The sequence below is a fragment of the Ursus americanus genome, chromosome 28, assembly GCF_024610735.1.
Source record: "Ursus americanus isolate L20-20 chromosome 28, mUrsAme1.1.p, whole genome shotgun sequence".
NCBI lineage: Eukaryota > Metazoa > Chordata > Mammalia > Carnivora > Ursidae > Ursus > Ursus americanus.
The window spans coordinates 28,351,639-28,367,889 of NC_142154.1; positions in this window are offsets into that span (position 1 = coordinate 28,351,639).

Here is a 16,251-nt window from a genome sequence, read left to right on the forward strand (position 1 = left end):
GTACAGTGATAAAATAGGCTAGGGAAGGGGCACCTGTGCTTAGGGGAGGTGGCTCAGTTGGTTAAGCATCTGCCTTCGGCTCTGGTCACGATCCCAGGGTCCTAGGATCGAGCCCCACATTGGCCTCTGAACTCAGAGAAGAGTCTGTTTGTCCCTCTCCCTCCGCCCCTCCCACCCACACTCTCTCAAATAAATAAATAAAAATCTTTTTAAAAAGGCGAGGGAATGATAAACACATAATTCAGCCTAGTATGTACCTCTGACGGGGGCAGCAGGCAGGGCTTAGGGTAAAGGAGAAATACCACATGGGTGCAAATATGGTTAAGGCTCTCGACCTCGGGCTATGCGCTCCACTGTCAAAAGGAAAACCACAGGCCCCAAATACAGCCACTTACGCTAGGCCACGTCCCCAAACCAGGACTTAATACCCAACCTAACTGCACTTTAAGCCTCGCTCAGAAATGTAGTCTTAACCAATCGGTCAGAAATTTTCTGGCGTACCAACAGGGCGATCTGTCACACAGGCCCTCTCCTCGCCCCAAAGGAAGATGAGGTAATCCAATTAATAAGTCCTTTTTGTCCCCCCAAAGGAAGGTAACCTGACACAAAATAATCCTTTTTTCTGTTGACGACTTCCTCGTCCTGCAGCTCGATGGAGCTCCTTTCCGTGTGCTAGATGGATGCAAGCTCATGGGTAAATTGTTTAATGCAGCCAATTCGGATCTTTTGTATTACCCAGTTGAATTTTTGTTGTTTGATATCACTATGTTATTATAAACAAAAATATAGCACCATAAACAAAGAAATTAATTAATTCAAGTGGCCCTGCGCTGGCCAATAATGAGAGTGTGTCATACGCACCTTGTGATTATCCCAGTTCTGTGTGCCTGGGGTCCGTTTAAAAAGGAGAAGGGGGGATGTCTGGGTGCTTCAGTCGGTTAAGCGTCCGACTCTTGATCTCAGATCAGGTCTTGATCTCAGGGTTGTGAGTTCAAGCCCTGTGCTGGGCTCCACGCTGGGCATGGAGCCTACTTACTTACTTACTTAATTAATTAATTAATTAAAAGGGAGTGTCATTTGGATATGCGCTGGAAACCCAGCCAGGGTACCTGCCTGAGGGGGGCTTGCTTCTCATTTTGTAGGCAATGTACACAATGTAACCAAAATGTGTAAAGAAGGGTGGGGTGAGCTCAGAGATGTGTTTCCTTTCCTAATTCCCCAGGTCCAGCGCCTGAGATTCCACTCCTGACAGCCCCTCCTTCCGCAATCCCTCTAAACTGTCATTCAAGCCAGCTGGTTGGGAAGGTGGGAGACAGGAGAGTCACAGAGCCTTTGTTCCTGAAGGCAGCTTGTCAAACCTGCCCCAAAGCCTCATTTCAATACATTTGCATGAACTGGTTTCATCGGAGACATCTCCTCCGCCCCAACTCACCCCCACCCCAGGGGCACTGGCAGGCCTGGCTGGGCTGGGGGTGGGGGGGACACGACCCCATAGGCCCCTGGACCCACCCCAGGCCCTCTTTGATGATGTCATATTTACCACAAACAACTCTGCTTTCTCTGTACCCTGGGCATCATGAATCTTACGTAACCCAGCCTCCTCGACCTTGATGCTAAAATCATTGCTGCCATCAAGTTTTAAAGAAGAGAGGGTGCGGTGGTATTTGCAGCTGGAAAGTTGCTCTGGTGACCAGTGAAGGACAAAAGGGAGAGGGGGTGGGGTGGGGATAGGCAGGCAGAGGTGTCGGAGGCTCTGGACAGCCCTGAGGGCCAATGGAGAACTTGGTGGTGAGTCAGAGGGACAAAGCCTGCTCCACGCTCCACGGTCCCTGGGGACAAACAGGAACAGCCCCCCCCCCCCCCGCCACTGCTCCCAACACTGCTGGGAGCAAGGGGGAGGTCAGGCTCGGAAAGAGAGAAATATCAAGGCTGTGGGCTTCTGGGGTTGTGGCCTCTGGAGGAGACTGGGCTCGGCCGGGGGTGGGGGGGAGGCAGAGGACAGCCGCTTATCTTTGGACTTTTACAACTATTTGCACACATTAATTCGACCATAAAAATTTCAACTGGAAAAAAAAAAAAAAAAGAAAGGAAAAAGCGTGTTGGATCCGGTCATGTCTTTACACATGCGAACTTCAGGGAGCTCATAACCCTAGAAATTGTGCACCAAGTCGTGGGTGCAGCTTTCTTCTGCAAAGGGGTCTGTGTGTTTTATTGAATTCTCAAAAGAGTCCGTGACCTGGTAATAATAATTACCGTTTATATGATACTATACTTCAGGCTCCGTACACACACACATCCTCACAGCAGTGCTATGAGAAACATTCTATTGTGTTAAATCATAAAAATTCAACAGAGTAAATTTGAAAGATCTAATTGGCTTTATTGATTCATGAATCAGGCGGCATCCGTCTAGCAAGTAGAGGGGACTCCAAAGGGGGCTACGGAAAAGCGAGACAGGGAGCAGGAAAAAGGAAAATAGTAGCAGAGAATCCATTGTTCTGGGCAAGGTCGCCCTCCTAAGGGGAAGGGAAGGGGCCGATCAGTAAATTTCCTAATGCTGACCAGAAAATGTAGACTGGCTACAGGTGCACTCGTGAGGGGTTGAAACTACAGTTAGGTTAAGTATTAAGTCTTGGTTTTCCGACTTGGGGCCTTCATCTACATGAAGCCATTTAGGGCCTCTGGTTTTCTTTTTAACAATTATCATCCCCATTTTACAGCTGTAGGGACTGAGGCCCAGGGAGGTTAAGCAAATTGCTGAAGCTTGCTCGGTTAGTCAGATTTGCATCTCCAGAATGTCAACCACTAATCTGGACCGGGTCTGGTCCAATACTGAGCTTGCTTACATGGGCAAGTAAGGCCCTGGGGCATGGAAGACTTCTCCTGGGCCCTGCAGACAGACAGTGCTAGCCAGCCTGGAAGCGTGTCCCTCTGGGCTCACAGCTCTTCCCATGCCCCTCACTTCAGGAGCAGTGGGAAATCCTGGTCCCTCGTTGTCGTCCCTGACCACAGCAGGGAAGGCAGGTTGGTGCTAGGGACATCTCAGGAACAAGCGTGGGGGAGGGAAGCCTTCCCATCCATCAGCACCCCAGCCACTCTGGACAGCCTAGGCACCCCTGCAGAGGCTGGCCCAGCCTGGCTGACCCCTCACAGGGACAAGGACCCACCTTCCTCAAAGACTAAACCCTCTAAACCCTGTTGTCTCCCTGGCCTCTCTTCCACCTCTGCCCTCAGCTCCATCCACGCTGAGGAAAAGCATCAAGTTGGCAACCTGGGGTGGGACCCAGCCCCTCTGGCCTCCGTTTCCCCATCTCTCCTCCCTACAGTCCTGCCCTAGCATGGATTGGTCTCTGCTTCATGGACTGTCCTCCGAGGGTTCCTCTGGGTCTAGCCCTGCCTCCTCCCAGGAGTGTGTGAGCCCCTAGGCCAGGCCAGAACCCTTCCCCCAAGGAGCCTGTGGCAGAGGCAGGACCCTGGAGAGAAGCCACCAGCAGGGTGGGGCCACCTCAGGAGGCAGTGAGGGCCTGACCCCAGGAGGCCTGTGAGTGGAGGCTGGCTGGCCAGGCATGTGGGAGGAGACTGGACTAGAGGTCATGCCCAGGACTTCCTGTGAGGTCTGGTGACATGGACATCACAACAGGATATACAATGGGCTCCAGGCAGCCGGGCTTCACAGCCTGCTCTAGACCTCGATTCCCTGGAGGCCCAGAGAGAGACAGGGGCTTGCTCAAGGTGCCACAGCATCTAGAGCCACACTAGGGGAAGGGAAGCCCTGGGCCCTGGATGGTGAGGGCGGGGGGAGAGCCTGGAGGAGAGGCTGGTACCTTGAACAAAAGGATCAGAGGGGTTTTCTGGAAGAGATGTTCATGAGCAGTCCTCAAGGTAGGGAAGGTTTGAATAGGCTGAGAAGTGGGGGGCCAAGAACAGGACATGTCCAGGCAAAGCAGAAGATGGCTAGAGTCAGGTAGCCCGATGAGGGGTCTCGGTAGGGATTGTGGACCATGAATGCCCAGCTGGGCAGGCGAGAACCCTACTGATCCCCCCCCCCCCCAGCCCTCCTAGGACAAAAGCCTGTCCTGGTGCCTGGTCTCAGCCTGAGAGGGGGATTCCTCACTCATCCGAAAGGTGTGAGGGTCGGGAGGCAGGTCTAGGTCTCTCCCCGCCACACCCACCCTCAGGCAGGGCTGTCAAGTCAGAGCTCTTTTCCCTCCAGTCTTCCCCGGCCAGGGGGAGAGGCTCCGAGCAGGCTGGCCCTTGCCAGCCTCCCCAGCAACCTCCCCCTCGGGCACCAGCAGGCGGCACGGGCACAGGAGGGGTGGCCCAGCCTCCCCTCCCGTGCAGGATTTTCCAGGGTGCCAGCGTCAGGCGGGAGCCGGCTATTTTTAGCAGGAGCTCCAAAGCAGCAAGCCGTCTCCGAAGTGCCGAAGTGCCGGCGCGGCTGGTCCCACGCTGTTCTCAGCTTTTAGCTCTTGCAGGGAGAGATTCTCGCACCCAGCACGCTCCCATTACCGGAGTGACCCGAGCAGCTGCCGCGAGTCCCCTCCTCCACGGAGCCCGCAGGCCACTGACGCGCGAGGAGGCGGTGGGCAGGCCTTGGCCCCAGCGCTCCGCAGCCCTGCCACCTCCCAGCCACTCTGGGGGGTGGCCCCCCACGGCCAGGGGCCCCGGGGGGCCGAGAGTGGCCTGGACGGGTGGACTCGATGGGCTTGACCTGCCGGCTGTACCCGGTGCTTCGTGAAGTGTGAGGGAACCTCGGGGAGCCCCCCCTGCCTCAGCCCTGCGCAGAAGGACACTCCCCGGAGAGAGGTGGGTGGGGTATACCGCCCCAGGGAAGAGGAACTCACTGAGAAGAGCCCCACACTCCCCCGGATAGGGGCAGGAACGCAACTGCTTTCTGAGGGGTTCCGCGGTGCCGGGAGTGGGACGAGCTGCTCTGCGTGTGAACGTCGGCGCCGGTCTCCCGTTCCGCGGATGGTTAGGAGCACCCTGCGTGGATAGGTCTTAGACCGCATAAAGATTCAAAATCTGCCTTGGAATCTACCAGGTTTTAAATGTTGGCGACTAGGTCAAATTTTTAAAAGAATGTTGTGTGGTTTGAACAGAATGCATCCAGGAACCCCGCCTGACCCACCCGCCGGGAGGAGTGGTGCTAAGAGAGGGTCCGGCTCTCCAGTGCCTGCTCTGCTCCAGACCAAGATGTGCCGCCCGGAAGGCCCCTCCAGACCAGGGGAGTGGCCTCGGGACCCCAGGTCCCAAAGGGCAGAGCCCCACACTTTGGGGCCCAAACAGCATTTTTCAAACGGTGGTCTAGGGAAAGCAGCTCTGAGAGCTGTTCCTAGATATTCCTTATTTATGGGCAAACACTTTGGGAATTTCTGGGTTCGAAAAAACAAAACAGACTTCAGTGCAGGCCTTGCCCAAGCCTGTGACACGTAACAGAGTGCCTCGTGAGTCTCCAGGAGGTAAGGCATATGCAGCACTTCTCGAAATACTTCCACATGGCACTCATTTTTAATGCATACCCGTTAACAGTGCAAAGGCACTATTACCTTCCATAGAATGTGGTTCTGGAAGTGTGGCTACCTGCACGAACCTACCCATTTCACAGACCCAACATGCCAGGGCGGCAGTAACATGAGCATAGGGGTGGGGAGAGTGGCCAAGGGGAGCCTGGACCAGAAGGCACTGGTCAAGAGCCCGGCTTTGTCTGGAGGGCAGTGCGAGCCACCGAAGGATGTTAGGCCAGGAGGGACATGGGGAAGTGAAAGGTAAGTGCTCACTGCTCAGAGAGCTGACGAAGGAGGGGAACCTGGCCAAGGTAGGGAAGGTGCTGCAGAGTGGCCAAGTGCCAAGGATATTTTGTAAGTGGAACAATTGGTCAGGACTCGGTGTCTGGAAGGCTGGGGGGAGTGCGGGAAAGGGAGGAGGTGAGGACGGCGCCCAGAGACAGGCTAGATGGACAGAGCCCAGACGGATGCTCCTCTCAGGCGTGCCCTGCCCCACCGCCCATCTCAGAAGGCAGCCTCGCTCAGGCAAACTTAAGCCACCTGTGGTTCCCATGGCAACCGTGGGAGAGAAGCCACAGAGCACCTGGGCAATCAAGAGAAGAGGAGGGAGAAGCATATTGGGAGGGGCTGCTGGCCTGATCCATGTCCTGTGGGCCCCAGGAGTTCAGAGCCTCAGCACTCCTTCCCCCAGGCAGCTGACAGTGGCCAACAGGTGGCCAGGAGAGAAAGGCAGGCCCACCCTGCTCCTGCCCCCCAAAGCTCCTCTTCCCAGGAGCCAAGTTAGGAGGGTGGTCCAAGTTCTTGCTGCTGCAGTGAACCCCAATATCACTCTGGGTCCCGGCCTGTGTCCGTTGACTTTCAGTAGCCCTGGTCACTACCTCTGGGAGGAAAGGGGGGGCAATTCCCATGACTGTCTCTCCTGCTGCCCCCACAGCCACAATTTAAGCCCTGACATCAGGCTGCCACCAGGGGCGTTGGGTTGGAGAGGGCTGTGTGTCTGCCCAGCTCGAAATTCTGGCCCTGGGAGCCGAGTGGGAGGGCTGGCTGGATGGTCGTCCCTACCCCCCGGACAAACAGAGCGGCTCAGCCAAACAGGCCTTCCCTACACTCCCAGCCCCACCGCCCACCTCCCTCTAGGACTTCCTGCTCTCATGGGGGCCCACGCCCAGACAACAGCCACACCCTCAGCCGGACACACAGTCCCTTCAGGGGCTGGCCCTGCCCACTCTCTGGTTAATTCCCATTTGCTCTGGGCTTTCTTACTGACCTAGTTAGTCTGGCCCCCACCCACACACAGAGCCAATATACGCTATACCATCTATGTCCACTCACATAGGATGTGCCCAGCAGCCCGAGGACCACATGCTAAAATCCTACCAGTGGTTCAGATCAAACATCGCCCTCTTCATGCAGCATCCCATGCCACACTCAGAGCTAACCTCACCCTCCTCTGTGCACCCAAGCCCCCGTGTCCCTCTGTGTGGCTATTTGTGCACACACTGTCTCCCCCATGAGACTCTAAGCCCCTGAGAGCGGGGACTGAGTCCTGTCCATCTGCTTCCCCCCATAAGCCCAGCACGGTGCTTGGCATACAGTAGGCATTGCTGGGGTCTGGAGAGAGCAGAGGATGAGAGTGGCCTCTAAGAGAGGAAGAGGCTGCCCATGTCAGCCACTAGTTTGCCCTGTGGTGATGGTGGCCTGCCCCCACTCCTAACCTACTGGGAGAAGACTGCCCGCTCCCAGGCCCCATGGCTCCCTCTACAGTGTGCATCAATGTCTGGCCCCAGAGGACATTCGCTGATCTCTGGACTGGTGGGAAATGACTGGGGCCAGACTGTCCCGCTAAGTAACTTGACCTGAGACCTTCCACGTGATGTAGTCAGTTCATGACGGAGGCAGAAGCCAAGAGCATGTGCCTGGATCGGCCAGGATGCAGAGGCCGTGCTGGAGATGTAGGAGACGAAGATGAGCAGACAAGGACAGCAGGAAAGGCTGTGCAGCCCTGGGCTCAGCCAAAGCCCTCCCGCCACAGACACCCCACCCACCCGTCCAGGCCCACCTGGCCCCACCCCCACCCCTGCGCTGCGTGCAGGCCCCGGGCCACAGTGCCTGGCGTGTTCCTGATGCTGATGCAGGGCCGACGGTCCACAGGCAGCCCAGGCGAGTGCCCAGCTTGGGGCAGGGAAGCCCAACCTCGGCCCTCTGGGAAGGGGGCCTCCTAGAAGGACCACGGCATAGAGAACACTGTGCTCTCCCGCGCTCTTCTCTACTGTGGGAATGGGGGCCCCCTGAACACAGCCGTGGGCCCTACATCCCAGCCCACAGGAAAAGACACCCCTCAGGAATATAGGCTGCAGGGACCAGGATACCATGAGTCCATGCTCCAATTCTGGGAGAGACAGGGAGTTGCCTCAGGGCCTCCACTCGCCAGCCCACAGAGTAGGGTCCCAATCTGCTATCATGGAACGAGGCACCCGCCTGAGAGCAATGGCCTCCACGGTCCAACCTGATGCAAAGACCCCACTGCTTAACCTCCCAGGCTGGGGGCCGTCACATGCTAGGCTGAGGCAGGACATGTAGAGGCCACTCCTGGCCATATGATTCTTCTCTCTGGGCCTTGCTTCCCCCTCGTGTGAGTTCCTGAGGGCAGGACCTAGGATAGCTTCTCTGTTTCCCAGTCTGGAAGCTTCCACAGGCAGGGTTGGAGCTCCTCTGATTCTATCCAAGCTCATCAGGGCTGGGTACACACCAGGCCTGACACAAATGTGTTTGTTCCCTCCTTCCTGACTGAGAAGATTCTGGAAAAGGGGAAGGTGGGAGAGGCCCCGAAGGCCTAGGATGGAGCAGGCCCAGGAATGACCATCCCTGCCTTGCCCCACCCCCACCACAGGCAGCCATCCCCGAAGAGCCATTTCTCCAAGAGAAGAGACCCAGGTGGCAGCCGGCGGTCATAAAGCCATCTTGGAAAGGCTCCTGATGGCCAAACGTAAGTGCCCGTGCCACCGGGAGTAGCAGAGCTGGTAAATTACCGCCGAGGGCGGCACACCCCCCCTACTCTGTATTTATATCCGCCTTGGTGCCTGAAAATGGATATTTATGCATTTTCAATATTCAGGGCAAACGCTCCATCACTCAGCGCTGTGTGGCTGCAGCACATTACACCAGCCCCGCGGAGACATTCCTCTTCCACCTGGCTTGCCAATTTGGGGGCTTCTGAGTGAAGCCTGGACCCAGAGCCCCCCACCCCTGAGTCCCTGCCTCCATCTGCAGGCCCACAAGCCCCAGGGGAAAGTGGAGAGAACAAAGGGCCAGGCCAGCCTCGCTTTGGAGCCTCAGGACCAACTCAGAGACAGGGTCAGTCTCCACCCCCCACCCCCACTTTACAGACCAGGAGCCAAGGCTCAGAGAGGTTGGGGGGGCAGGGCAGGGTCACACAGCATCCTCTTCAGGCCAGGAGTCCTCCCTCCACGTCCCCAGGTGGGGCTACTCCCTCCTGACCAAGGGAAGTGGCAGAGTTGGGCTCTCTCTCCCAGTCTCCAGATCTTTTTTTGTATGTCTTTGCGGAAGGTCTGCCTCATCCTGGCTCTGATCTGGCCTCTGGCTCTGTCTGGCTCTCACTGGCTCAGTCTCTCAAGTCTATTCTGTCTTTTTCACCCCCTGGTCCCTATGTCTCTGTCTGACTCCTATGCCCCAACCGCCCTCTCCTGTCTTGCATCCCTTCTTGCCCTCAGAGTCCCTGTCTTTGTCCACCCCTGTCTCCCTGACTTTGTCCTTGGGGCTGAGATCAGGGGTGGGGTGGGGGAAGCTGTCCCAGTGTCCAGGAGGGGCCCTCTTGGGTGGTCGCCTCTCCCCCCAATGCTGGCCCTGAGAAAGGAGAGCCCCCATGGCCCCTGAGCCACTGACCCATAGAGCACAGGTAGGGCCGAAGTCAGGAGGTTCCGGGAGCCCACTCCCACTCAGTGGAAGCCAGTGAGAGATGAGGTGAGTCCCCCATCCCCAAAGCTGTGCAAGGGGCCCTGCAAGGAGATTTCTGCATCAGTCCAACTATCGGACCTCGAAGGGCCCGTCTGGTTTTGGGGTTGGGGCTGAGTGATGGGGTCTCTGGGCCTGCCCTGAGCTGAAAGGGTTAATACTTGGGCCCTGAGAGCTTCTTGAACCTGCTTCTACTCCTTCAGCTTCATCCCCCATCGCCCCCCTTTCTTCTCTCTCTCCCTCTCTGACTCTGTCTCTCTCTGTCTCTGTCTCTCTCCCCATCCACCCATTCCTCTCTCCCTCTTCTCCTCCCTCTCTTTCCATCAGGAATGATAAGAATTAATTAAATGTGTCCTCAGCTCCTGCCTCTCACTTCCCCCCGGGGAATTAAGCAGCCCCAGCACCTCGGGCCTTGTTAGATTCCAGGAAAAACATCGCACGCGCGCTCCGTCGCACGTATGTGTGCAGGGAGGCGTCCCAGCACCCGACGTCTGCATGGTGCCCGCAGTGCATGCCGTCTGCTCTCGCACATTCTGTATGTCTGTTCTTCTGGTTCACTGACATGTACAGGTCTGTGTACAATCCCACATGCACTCCTGAGTCTGGAGGCACAGGTCAGGACACCCTGTGAACATACGCACGAGTCTTCGGTGTAGGTGAGTGTCTGCGTTCTGGACGGGTATCTGCGCACACGCGTCGTATGTCTTCAGGCGCCAAAGTCCGCCTCTGCGTACGCTCTCGAAGCTGTGTGCTTGGACAACGTGTCTGGGTAGTACGCATGACTGCGCAAGTCTGTCCGGATACAGACACACGTCTCTGCGTTCTGCGTGCATGTGCGCGCGGGCATACACCTATGTGCACACGTCTGACGGTCCGCGTGCACTTGTGACGAGTGTGTCTAGGTGCTTCGTGTGTACGTGAGCGTGTGTGTGTGTGTGTGTGTGTGTGCAGTGTACGTGCACACTGGCTGCCCTGCACACATCTCCTTCCTGTCTCCCTGGGCGCCAGCAGCCTTGTCCCCAGCAAGATCTGTTGTGCCGCGTCTCCGGGGTGACGACGGTGGTGGCAGTGGCAGGACGGGTGGCGGGAGCCCGAAGGTAGGAAGGTGGAGGTGGTGCAGGGAAGGCACTTGCTAATGAGGCCACCTTCTTTGCAGGCCTGGGAGCTGGTGCCGCTAATTATCGCCTCGGTAGGCAGCTCCCCAGGGAAGGGCTGCTGCACAGCCCCGCTCTCTCCGTCCCCTGGGACCCCGACCCCACCTCCTCCCCAGTCCTGAAGACACTGCAGGAGCGGTAAACAGAGAGGGGAGCCAGTACCTAGTCCCACCAGAGCACCCAGGATGACAGCCTGCCTGCCCAGCAGCCTGCTGCCAGGAAGCCCACCTTGCGACATACTCCTCTGTGTTAGGCAGTCTCCAGAAGGCCTCTGGGGAAGAGAAGGCCTACACACCCTGACCAGTCATTCCCTCCACAGACAACAAGTGTACTTCCGAAAAATGAGCACTAGGCTGGGAGTCAAGTGGCCCAGATGACAATCCCAGCGCTGTGTGACCTTGGGCAAGTTGCTATACCTCTCTGAAAAATAGGAGAAAGAGACTAGAGCCACTTTTCTCAAAGAATGGCGTGTGCATCATTGGTGAGACACAGAACTATTTTGATAGTACATAGAAATGTGCATCTGCTATTTTCACTATGTATTTTCATGTGTACATTCTCACATATGTGTGTCTATGTGCATTTAACTAGCACATTGGACCCCTGATTTCACAAATATTGCTTAAGACAAGGCTAAAACACACACATACATTTTAAAAGTGAGCCAGTTTAAAGAAAAATGTTACGTAAGTGAGAGTAAAGACTGGCATCTAAGTATGACAAGCATCCTGATAGAAGCTGGCAAGTAATTGCAGCCCTGGGTCCGAGGGTCTCTGAGACCCTGACATCTCCGAGAGGCAGTGGGTTCAAGGCCCCAGACCCCCTGGAACGAGAAATACACAGACGGATCTCTCTGGTTCCTACTTTTGTCCACATCATCGCCTCAACAGACCGTCACACGGAGCAGCAGGAGAGCTGCTCTGGGTACGTGGGACGGTCCCTCGTGGCCACAGGTCCCCACAAGCTCTCAGAGGACACAGAGTGTCCACGCATGTGACCCCTAGGGTGATTCAGGCCAGATCAGGGCAGGGCATGGGAATGGCCCAGATTACAGGTGGAGGTAGCCAGTGTCCGAGCAAAGATGGCTCAGGCTGGGCCTGCGGTGTCCTGGGGGGGCGGGGGCGGTCAGCAGCCGCATCCTGTGGAGCCTGAGGAGGGGTTGTCTGCACCCCCAGGCCAGTGATTAAGGTATTCCACCTGTTCTGCTCAGGGAAGAACAGCCTGTCCCACAGCCCCAAATGTCTCTGTCCTCCAAGAGGCCGGGTGTGAATCACAGGAATTTACAGCCCAGCCTGAAGTGGGATTTATGAGTCCACCTCAAGCCCGGCCAGCGGGGAGTGGCCGCCATCAGCCCCCCCATTGCCTCTGATTGATGAGGCTGTCTCCTGCCAAGAAAAACTCCCTTCTGTGGCAGGCAGCAGAGGGAAAGGCTCCCAGGCCTGAGGGCCCGCCCATCACCCCATAGCTCCCAGATCTAGACCCCTCTCCTGCTCTCACCACCCACACCCTCTCACGATCCAGCTCCACACACAGACACCCAAGGAGCCCGCGCACCTGGGGGTTCTGCCTCCCCAGTCAGAGCTCCACCGCCCCAGACCTGCTACTTATTCACCCCTTCCCAGTGCTCTTCAAGACAGGTCCACTCCAGGGCCCAAGGCTGGACATGCCAAATTCCAGAATGGATCTCTGAGGGAATCTAGCAATGTGTGCACATGTACACACATGTTTCAGATGAGCCAGAGGTCCAGAGAGATGGGCCTTGCCCAAAGTCGCCCAGCAGGGACAGTGGTGTGGCTGAGATCTGAGCCCCCAACACCCTGGACTAGTCATTTCCGTGTGTGGTCATAGCTGAATTTTCGCAGTGCCATGGAGATAATTTCATCTCCAAATAAGGGCTCCTCTCTAGAGAATGGGTGGACTTGGGTTTGAATCCCTCCTCCACCACTTTGTGTCTGAAAGTCACAACCTCTCTGTGCTTCCTTACCTGAAAAATGGGCTCAAAAGTAATCCTGACCTTATGGGGTCGTTATGAGGTTTAAGTGATATGATCCAGGAAAAGGTCCAGGACAGGGCTGGGCCCCTAGCTCGTGCTCCCTAGGTGGCGAAGATGGCCGTCCATCATCCCTGATGACTTAAGGGTCCCACTGCTAGAACAGGAAGCTATTTAGGGTAGGTAGAGCAGAAAGAACAAGGAGACGATGTATACAGTGCTGCAGGATGGGAGTGAGAACACTTCCTGCTGGAAGAAATCCTGAAAGGGTCCCTGGAGGAGGTGGCTTCAAGCAGAGGATTCAAAGCTCCACCGTGGTTTCCCTAAGGCCACTTGGGGGCTTCCTGAGCAACACAGGGCTGAGGGGAAGCACTCTACCCTGAAAGTCAATATCAGCCCAAGCTTCTTCCCTGGGTGACCTGAGGCCAAGTCCCTCCCCTCTCTAGGCATCTGCAAACTGGGCCAGAGAAGACCAGATGACCCCCACTGGAGGCCTCTGCAAGCCCATCCCCTGCAGTACCCAAATCTTGCCACTGGGCAGCAGCAGGGAGTGAAGCTGGGGTCCTGCCGCCTTCCCTCTGCTGAAGCCACAGCGGCTGCGGGCCCCGCCCACCCCCAGAGCCGGGAGTTCTTTGTCCCTCCACACCCTTGGTTCCTCCAGGGAACCAGAGCTGGGTAACCACCCACATCCAAACATGTGATCCTCCCCCCAGCCCCAAAGAGCAGCCAGAGTTCTCTACACTTTTCATGGGGAAACTGAAGTCCAGAGAGGGGAGGACTTGTTCTAGGTCACACAGCAATCATGCAGAGCCAAGTCTCCAACCCTCTTTCCCAGCCGCCAGCGCCCTGAAGAGGCTGTGTGAAGGGACAGACTTGGGCTGGAACCCCGGTACTCCCGTCCCGGCTTAAAATACTGGGCAGGTCACCCACACTCTCTGACTCTCAGCTTCTCTAAGTGCTGAACGGCTTTGTTGCAGGTAGATTTCATGCCCCCTCCCCCAAGCGCAGACGCGTGTCTATCTTACCCCCCCCCCCCCGTGTCCCCAGAGCCTGCCAGGGGGGCCAATGTTCAGAGGAGAATCACTGCCTGGAGGCCCCCTCCTGTCTGGCCCCCTCCCCAGTCTAAGGGTCTCCCTCCTGGAGTGCCTCCCACACTCCCAGGTCAACCGTTTCATTCTCCACCCCTCGCAGCCCTGCCTGGTGCCCACACACCCCAGGCCCCAAGGTGGTGGCTGCTGCTCTCTCTCGGCCCCTGGCCCCCTTTTCTTCTTCTCTGCCTCTGCCTCAGTCCGTCTTTCCTGCGAGCCCCGCTCTGCACTACGTACTGTGTTTACAAGACAATGATGACAGTATTTTATTTCCCTCTTTTGTCTCCCTTCCTCCCCTGAAGGGAACCGTGCTTCCCCTCTGCCAGGAAAAAATGAAGGCTCCAGAAGAGGAAACGCAAACAAAGGACAGTGGCCCGCACCCACACCTACCACAGGCCACGCGCGCGCACGCAGTCCTCTTGTCAGGGCCTCCCAGAGCCGCTCTGGTATTTTGGGGGTAATTGAAAATGTCAGTCTTTATTCTCAAGGACAAACAGGGCCGAAGGACTGGGAGAGCAAGAGGGAGAGCGGGAGAAGAGAAAGGGGAGCCAGAGGGAGGCAGAAAGACTTGGAGCGGGAAGAGCCAGGCGGGGAGAGTGTGGACACAGAGGGATGGAAGCCGGAGGAGCAGGACCCGGCAGACACTCTGCCTATGGTGAGCTTGGCCATGCAGCTTCCCACCCACCCCAGGAATCTAGGGGGACATGCTCTCCAGCCAGCCCCCAGCCGCACCCCGGCCGAGGACCCGGAACAGGACTGCCAGGTGGCCACAGTGCCTATGCCAGGCCTCCTGTCCTTGGGTGGCCCCCGGAGTGGGCATCTCTTGAGTGCTGAGGGCAGGGAGAGGGATCTGGCTTGTCTTCATGGATGAGGGCCCACGACCAAACGCACCCCATCCAGAGGCAGGCTGACCTGACCCAGATTGGACGGCTGACCTCCAGCCCACGTCCCAGTTCCTTCCTGAGCAAGGGGACCGTCCCAACCTCCCCTCCACAGCCCACCTGTGCATGTGGGTCTGCACGGTGTGCAGAGAGGACGGGGCATTCTCACTGATTACTTACGTCTCCGGGGCAGTGGGAGGCCTCAGGGAGCCTGAGGGGCTGTAGGGATAAAGGGGCACCTGGAGGGGCTCCTGGGTAGCGCAGTCGTTAAGTGTCTGCCTTCAGCTCAGGGCATGATCCCGGCAGTCTGGGATTGAGCCCCACATCAGGCTCCTCCGATGGGAGCCTGCTTCTTCCTCTCCCACTCTCCCTGCTTGTGTTCCCTCTCTCACTAGCTGTCTCTCTGTCAAATAAATAAATAAAATCTTAAAAAGGGGGGGGGGGCACCTGGAGGGGGGTGTGGCAGGAAAAGGCATAAGTAGTGTATGCTGTGTGTCTGTGTGCATGTGTCGTGCGTGTGTCTGTCTGTCTGTCCATGTGAGTGCAATATAAAGCCTGTGTTTGAGCGGGTCTGGTATACGTGTGAAGAGTAAGGCGTGGTGTGAGCACGCACTAGAAGGACTATGTGTGTCTTGTCTCCATGTATATGTGGGTAAGGGACGTGGGTTTCTGCACAAGCCCTACCTGTGTGCCCGTGTATGATGGGTCAGTGTGTTTCTCAGGCAGGGCCCCCTCTTGCTCCTGGCCCAGGGCCAGCATCCTCCCAGCTCCTGGGAGTCAGAGCGACAGTTGGCACTCAGGGTCTCTCCAGCAACAATAGAGTAACAGGGAATGTGACCCCCAGCCAGTGTCCAGGAGAGTCATGTGACGGAAGTTTTGCTACCACGCCCTGGCAGGGGTGACCCATGGAGGCCAGGCTTCTCCCTCCCCCTGGAGAGAAGGGAGGAAGTTCTGGTGGGCACCCTGTCATTCACTGACCGTCTGCTCGTGGTTGCAGAGAGCTGCTTCTCATCCCCCCCCCCCAGCCACTTTCTGGGCACCTGGAAGGTACGGCTGGGCCTTCACCATCTTTTGTTACTCCCGGGAATAGCCAGAGCCTGGCATAGGGCAGGATCTCAGCAAATGTCTATTGAATGAATGATCCTGTCTGGGTAAGTCACGGGCCAGGCTCCAGGGCCCAAGTACCTGAGGGCACAGATTTAAGTCCCAGAGAATTCAGACCAGGGCTTCCTGCCAGGTCAGGTGTACCCCGCCCCCTCCGAGTCAGAAGCGGTGGGGTCAGCACTCAGCCAGGCCTGGGAGGCCATGCCCACGACTCTTCTGCAGGTCACCTACCCAGTCACCACCACAGATGAGGCAAGGCCAAGAGACGGGGACTGCTTTGTCAAAAGGTCGATCCCAAGCTAAACGACCCTGTCATTCTGTGGGCTGAGGCGCAAGGGAAGTCCCATTCATCTTCCCCAGGGGCTGCATCTTGGCGGGGCCATCTCTATTCCAAACATCTTCATCCCCCAAAGACTCATTCTGAGTCCTCCAGCCTCCTCTCCTTCCCTTGGGATCACAAACCAGTGATCAGTTCTAGCTTTGGGGCTAGTATCCAGTCCCTACCCATATCTGGTGGCAGCTGGAGCCTGTCAGGCTGAAGATCTGTCCCAGACT